Below are 8,158 nucleotides of genomic sequence, written 5' to 3' on the forward strand. Positions count from 1 at the left end.
AGAATTAAAATCTACCATCTCATGAATTGCAGAAAAAGAGAGAGCCCGTAAAATTGATGACAAAAGAGCAAATGATCACGGTAAAAAATCAGAAAATCAATCCCCTTACGGAAGCACACCCATGAAAATTGTAGAGAGCAGAGGGAAAGACACATAGAGAAAACATATCCCAAGAAAGAGAGGGAGGAGGAGAATCTACATGAGAGAAAAGACAACCTCTGTACATTTTTTAGCTTGGTTTTGTGAGCCTCTTTAGGGGTTTTCACTTCCAATCTCACTTGAACTCAAACTCCTGCTCATATATTTTGCTTTCGATTTTGATGGTGGTTGCTTCTCCAATTTCCATTTCCCTGCAATATTTATCATACCTTGGTTGCTTCTCCAATTTCCATTTCCCTGCAATATTTATCATGAGTTGATCCAAGTCTCTTCCTCTATTTTGGGTTTCAGTGTTTTGAGAATTTTTTGGTCTCTTTCATCAAGGCCATATTCTGGAGCTGCTGCATCGTCCTCTGGAATCTTCTTCTGCCTTTTCTTGGTGTTACCATCGACATTAGCCTGACGTCGCTCATGTTTCGCCTTAGCAACAATGATCTTGGGTTCTTGGTTTTTCCAATATCATCATCTTGATTATCCTTCTCTCGTTTCTCCTGCATTAGCTCTCCTTGATTTGGATCCATGATGATATCTATACATCTGTCGATGAGAGAGCGACAAGATGTTAAGCATTAGAGCTCTTTGATTTGGATCCATGATGATCTCAGGTCATCTGTAAATGAGAGAGCGACGAGATGTTAGAGTGGACAGAGAGAGAAGAGGGTGGGACGTGACAACATACGAATATTATATATACTTTTACATTTAGAGAGAGATTGAATTGTTGCTTCACCCTTGAAAATTGCCTATTTGTCTAATTATCCAAAGCAAAAAGGGGAAAAAAAAGAAGATAGAAACCCCTCGGGACCTTGGCATGTTATCAGCATTTTGTAAACCACACCATTCACTTTAATTCTATTTATTTAAAAAAATATATAAAAGGACTATTTAGTTCTAGTACAAGGGAGTCACAAACACTTTTGTCCATCAGATTGTCAATCGGCGGGTTAAGAGAGTGTCATTGATTGGACTCAAAGTTCAAAAACAAAAATTCTCCAACTTCGTTACATACTCCAAGCCATCTTATTTGACATCTAATGACTAGGAGTAATTACGACCTCCTTGTAACAAAGATAAGTGATCTGGCACAATACCCTCCCATTTATTTTTTCATCCACCCCTCAACTAAGATAGTAGTTTTTTAGGACTAAAATACCCCTATATAAACTTTGAAATTTAAGATATTTTCTCTTTTGACAATTTTTAAAATCTAAGATAGTTTACCTGTAAAAATTTTGAGATGGTTTCTCTCTCTAAATTTTTTTAAATAATTTCTCTCTCTAAACCTCAGGCTTTGAGATAAATTTTATCTCTAAAATATCAAATTTCAAGTTTTTAGAGAGAGAAAATATCTTAAATACTTAGAAAGTACTCGCATCCCAAAAAGGCTACTTTCTTACTTGAGGGTGGATGCAAAAAATAAATAACATTGGAGTTAGTGGTGTGATTTGAAAAGTATTGGGGACGAGTGTACCTAAAAAGTGGACTCTAGGGGCCTATCTATAATTTCTCTAAAAAGCTTTGGGGACATCCCTGGATGCACTGGTTGCGTGCATGCTCTCCAATCTCTCTCTCTTTTAACAATATCTCTAAACTTTATTAAGAAAGTGCCGTTACAAAAGATGTTACAAAGGCATCACAGAAACGACTCCTCAAAATTTGACAATCCGAGTACAGAAACACCCTGTTTGGCTATGCCATTAGCCACATCATTAGCTTCTATGCAAACATGTCTAAAATAAAGCTCCATAGAGCAACAAATGTCCATCATTTGCAAATCGATCTCAAGCTCCACCATGGTCTATATTCATTATTGTATCAATTGATGATATTAAGTGAACCTGCCTCCAATATACAACTAACTCTATTCTGCCCTTCCAATAAGAATTTTGCTCCTTGTATAAAAAACAGTAGTCTCTGCCTGATCGGTCATATTAGAGTCGCAAAGACCAGAATAACAGAAAACCACATTACCATCTGAATATCTATCCCGTCCTCTTATTCCTACCGATCTGAGGTTCCAAAGGGCATCCTCTTTACTCTACGTTATTCAATTGAACTGTGCAGAATCACCTGATTATTGGTTGCAATCCAGTTATATTGAACGTCGCAAATTGGATGCGGCAAGTATTTCACATCAAGGCAGTCTCTACCATAATAGATAAATAGACGGTGCGGTTTGCACCCAAACTATAATAGATACATAGACGGTGCGGGTTGCACCCAAACACCATCTTCATTAGTGTATCTAACAAATTCTCCTTGGTTCCAGGTTTCATCAACCAAATTCAATTGTCATTTACTACTTGCCAACCATAAAGATACCTCACCAATAGATGCTTCATCCTCTTGTGATAAATCATGCTCTTGGTTAACTTGATTGTACTCTTGTTATCGTATTACGATGGGGTTGGAATTGACACCCAACTCACCCATGAGATAATTCAACATGTTCTCCACCTCGTTGGCTAACATTCCATCTTTATTGAGGCTTTGACATTACTGGTTCATTTGAAAACTTGAAACAAAACCGATGCTTGATCTTGTTCTGTCAAGATTACCAGCATAAATTGCATGTCTCAAGTCGTTACTAAATGTCATAGCATAACCACTTGTGCTTCTTAAATACCGAGCCACCTATTTTGCAACTTCTCAAGCCATTTCCTACAATGAGGTAAACATGCTATCCATATATCTCATAATTGACTAGTATATGTCTCATAATTGACTAACCGATCGATTGCATTCACACATATGGCATTTTGATTTTGGATGATGGAGTTGTGAATGACTTACAAATACGTTGGAAAAAAAAAGAGAGAAAGCAAGAATTTTATTTTAGGGAAAATATACTGAAAATTTATATTTGTTATGTATAGAATCAGTGCTATACAAATTAGAGTCTAACTCCAAAATGGCTAGGGACGGATTCCAATTCACATAGTCTTAGTTGGGTCATTCTTGAGTCGGATGTGCATATTTCCAAAGAATAAGCCTAAATGCTTAGAGAAATGAATGGCTCCAAGTTTCTTCAAACATGAATCCCCCACCTCTTGATGCCAATAGAACTTTGGTGATTCTAAGTTGGATTGATGGTTTTTGTAATCTTAAGTTGGATTGATGGTTTTTGTAATCTTAAGTTGGATTGATGGTTTTTGTAATCTATGCATACAACATAATTGCGGTTTATGTAAAGGCTATTCAAGGCTACACGGCTTTGAGAATTACAATAGCAATAACTTATTCAAAATTTCAAGAAATTATGCATTGTTTATAAACTACTTCCAAAATTCAAACGTGATTCCACAAATTAACGGAGTCATTTTTAAATTTAAATATGATTTCAAAGAGATTTTGAAATTAGAAAAATCATCCTTTTTGGCATACACAAACACTTATTAGTTAAAAATAATTTTAGGTATATAAGGGTATTTTATGGTTTAATAATATCTAGTGAGCCGTTTACGGGTAGGAAATTGATGTATTTACGGGTCGGCTATTAGGATTTATGAAAAAATTTAGCAAAATTTTACGCTAACTGCCCATTTAACATAAACTTCCTATTTCATAGGGACTTGGGACAGGCATGACCGGCCTGGACCGTCCATGGTAGAGCTAACGCTTACTTTGTTTTTATCCAAAAGCTATATTTGTTTCAATTTATGAGTGTAATAACTCCACTTGCAACCCTATGCACTCCCACCATAATGCCTTGAATAAGTTTTTAAAACCACAAACTCGGGCATGGACACGCTAAGGTCCTGAGCATTGATCAGTCGGTCTGATTCGAGTGAGCTGCAATTCAAACCAATATTGAGTTTCAATCCAGACTGATATTTTTTAATAAAAATTTTAGAGTCTAGAGTCTAGGGTGGGACTCCTGACAAATCTTGAATTTTTTGCCAAGTTCTAATCCGACCAAGCTTAGGTGTGTCTCAAGTTGGCTCGATGATAATCTAAATACTATCTCGAGCTGTACACGTTTATTGAAATCAGACAAATGTGTTCATACAAAATACATATTTTGCATAATGTGACTTCTTGAGTTCCATTCCTACCATAGTTAGGGAGACCCTTTCTCTCTCGAACTATCCAAAAAAACAAAAATGCATCATTTGCACAAGCGCATTGTCCTCACGAAACGTTGTGCACTGACTACAAAAGCAAGAGATTTGTTAAAGAGAATTTTATTAATCTAGAAATTTGAAATCTACTTTAAATCTGACAAGTATTTCCAAACTATAAACTTTGAATTCCAAACATTTAAAATCTAATTACTATGCAAACATTAGACACTATTTTTCAGGCTGTTAGTTGGAACATATCCTCTATACCTTTTTTTATGAGATGCCAAAAGGTTTCCTACTCCTAGGGGAGCATACGATGCATCTACTCCCCTAGGTCAAACTTGCTCTAGGAATATGTTTTACATACCAAATTTTGGTATGTGATCTCTAGAAGCCAGTAACCAACCTCAAAAAAAAAGAAAAATTAACTAACACTCTCTGTGCCTAAACAAATTAGTATCCCAAGATTGCACTAGAACCATCCAATTTTTGTAAGGAATGTCTTGATGTTCAAGAACTAAAAATCCAAAAATTTTCTTTGAAAATAATCATTTGGTTATAATTAGACAAGTCCCAAAATTCCAATTTTAAAAAAAAACCTCCCAAGCAAGTGTTTTGCCTGAGGGAGTAAATGTATATTATGCTTTTGACAGAGCATATTATACGCACTCTTGTGAGATGGATCGCTAAATACTTAAAATCCAACTACTGTGCAAAATTTGGGTGAGGCCAGAATCCACCACCACCAGGTAAGGAGGTCAAGGACTGCCATTCCAAGGTCGTGATGCATGAAATTTTTTATGAATTTTGCTACATGGTTTCAATTTGAATAGATGTCCTCCACTTTGGCCCTTGGATTGAGGATCTCGTTTACCTTTAATACAAGAAGTTTTTTGTAAACTCCCTCATCTTACTCACCCAGTCGGAGTGGAGGGTACTTGAACCACTAGTGCTAATTCAATGCATGCAAGTGAAAATCGAATAAATAACAACAAGGCGCATTCCTAGAGAACTATAAACAATATTGTAGTGAACAAGTGCATTGGGGATTACAAGTGATTCTTCAAATTTATGAGATTTGGTCTAAAATAATCGAAAGCGGGGAGTTTAAACGGCCCTTAACAAAAGCACATGGCAATAATCATAGATCTTGTGCATATTCGAGCATCATAATGATAATTTTGAAGATAAAGTCGTAACACCAAATAACAGAAAATATGAAAGGAATAAGTTTAATCCAAACCTATGGAAGGAAGTCATGCCCTTCAGGGATACTCTGCACACAGACATAATCATAGATTCAATCAAGGAAAATAAAAATTCTAAAAAAAAATAAAATTTCAAAGACAAAATAAGTAGTCCTTTTATTTCATATCTCTATATATTAAGATTCTTTAGCTGCGTTTGTGGTCAACTCAAAATCAAATGTAAGCTTTCAGTCTCTTTTATGAGGTCCCTAAACCCTTACAAAGGATGTAGCATCGATTTAATTGTAAGATATTAGAAGCAAAAGCGGCAGTTCTTTACTCAAAACAATGGTAGTAAGGAATAGCTTCAATGTAGTGGTAATGGCCCTTTAGAGATACTTTGCACACAGACATAACCATAGATTCAATCAAGGAAAATACAAATTCTACAAAAATGACAATTTCGAAGGAAAAATAAGTACTTTTTATGGAGGGATCTTATGAAGGTTTAGGGATCTTATGAGTGGCATGTGCTCATTTCTCCATTGAATTATGTGATACGATTTCTTCTCATAAATGATAGATTTCCCTTAAAACATAGCTCATAGAAAATATTCACGTCACTGACTAGTACGTCATGGATGGCGGTCATTGACCCAAGGAAATACAAGGTTTTGACAATCACCTAGGATATTTTGAAAAAGAAAAAAAATATTCTAAAAGCTTGTAACTTTATATTATAGAAGTAATGTGCACTTCAAAAGTCTTGCAGAAAATAATATTTTGAAGTTGAAAAATCGTCGAATTGATCATCTTGACCTGGAGATTATAGATATAACGATAAAAATAATTTAGCTCCTAAATATAGTGCTTCTTTTAAAAAGTCATCTAGACTGTTTATTTTCAATATTTTCAAGTATATAAATATACTCGATCTACAATGTTTAAATTTAATAATTAGGATTGAACATGGATTTTTAAGCGATCATAAGATTTCTGACACCAAAACTATATCTTTAAACAAAATTAAAAGGGGTGCCTTTGTTGTATATTACAAGGTGTGCACCTTATACAAACCTCCACTTAACAACACACAAGCGGGAACATGTGCATTGCACAAAATATTAGCGGGAGGTTATATAGAGATGCTTGAGAGGCTTGCAAAAAAAAAACTAGAAAAAATAACAACTTATCACAACAAAAGTATGTTATTCCAAAGCTTGTCATATTAAAGGCGTGCGATTCCAAATTAAGAGTCAAATGCATACAAAAGGTTTGACCAAGTCATATGCCCCATACACTTAAATTTAAACTATATGTTAGTGAGACATATAGATGAGATTTCTATTTGCATCACATTTTACTAATAAAAGAATGTAGTTGTAGAAAATAAAAAAAATGGTCAAAATTAGAAATCCCCAACATTATTTTTGTGGTGGACGATCCACTTCATCGATTCAGGTTTTGAAACACTGGCTACTACCATTCGTGTCATTATGAAACTCGTCATTTATTGCCACCATATTGTAGACTTCCTTTCAAACTTAATTTTATCTATTAATTCTAATACCTTGAATCACACTATCCAAGAACATTATAGGACACATTGAACCATACTCAACCCTAGAACAGTCTAACCCTTAATAGTCTGAGAATATGCCAAAGATCCAAAATATCTCATTTTTGAAATCCAAATATCCTTAAAAATCCCAAATCCTTAGCTTAGGAAACCCATATTTGTAAAATCGAGACTTTTTTTTGTTATCAAAATTGGCAAAAAAAACCAAAGACAAAAGAGATCTCAAATCCTAAAAAATCTATGTAAGGAGGTATTGCACATGGGTGGCCATGTTCCTTCTTTATTTTCTACTTTATTTTGTCTTGTTTTATTAATTTCTTTAATTTTATTTATTATTTTGGAGTTATGTTATTCTTGTTTTCCTTCGTTAGGCCAACTAGACCGCCGATCTGCAAAGACTAAGTCTTCAAGGGTAATTTCTCTGTAGATGTGATTTCGTCAAACTCATCTCTCTCCACTCTTTAAACATTAATTTTAGACATGATGTCAAGTATATCATACTTAGATTAGTATCTTATGAGATCGATCTCCGAACACTGAAAATCTAGCTACTGTAAAAAAATTAGGTGCGGCTAGAGTCAACCACCAACTGTCAAGGAGGTCTGTTATACATTATTTTTGATGTACTTACATCCCTACTATGAATAAGAAGAGAGCCAATGACAACCTAGTCCTACCGGTACCCAAGACACCGCCAGACCAAGGGGGCACTGAAAAATAAGCCTAAAACTGAGCAACCTTAGGAAAAGTACTAGAATGACTTTGAAAGGCATGAAAATGGTAGTTTGGGATACCCAAAGGACACTCGAAAAGTTTCTTCACATTCAGATAAGTTTTGACCCGATCAGGATGAAATTTGGTTCTCAAAGACCAGTTCTTATCGTGCCTGAAAGAGACCTTATGACTACAGCCCTATTATAAAGTCTTAAAAATAATACCAGACCACTTCTATTACATCCAGAAAGTCGAAAAATCCCCAGGGACCAAATTTGGGCTCAATCGGACCTCCCAGGAACATTCTGGGCCCAAATTACTATCAACTGATAGGTTTTACACTACTGCGGTTTGGCCTCACCAAACCAGTTTCCAATCATGGAGGCTGTGTTTTCACATCTTAGGATGATTTGTAAGTGCCCAAAGGTCGCCTGTTTGGAATCGGAACAAGCTCA

General features: G+C 35.2%; 1 long non-coding RNA gene across 1 annotated transcript; it reads right to left on the reverse strand.

The window, feature by feature from the left end:
- Positions 1–1,731: 1,731 nt before the first annotated feature.
- LOC148779199 (uncharacterized) lies at positions 1,732–6,522 on the reverse strand. The gene is made up of 3 exons (XR_016047159.1): positions 6,477–6,522; positions 5,467–5,499; positions 1,732–2,820 (listed from the first exon to the last, which is right to left on the reverse strand). It is a non-coding gene; the product is annotated as an uncharacterized LOC148779199 (long non-coding RNA).
- Between the last annotated feature and the right edge of the window lie 1,636 nt (positions 6,523–8,158).

Source organism: Amborella trichopoda, chromosome 13, assembly GCF_054954075.1.
Source record: "Amborella trichopoda isolate Santa Cruz 75 chromosome 13, AtrichopodaSantaCruz75HAP2 v2.0, whole genome shotgun sequence".
NCBI classification, from domain to species: domain Eukaryota; kingdom Viridiplantae; phylum Streptophyta; class Magnoliopsida; order Amborellales; family Amborellaceae; genus Amborella; species Amborella trichopoda.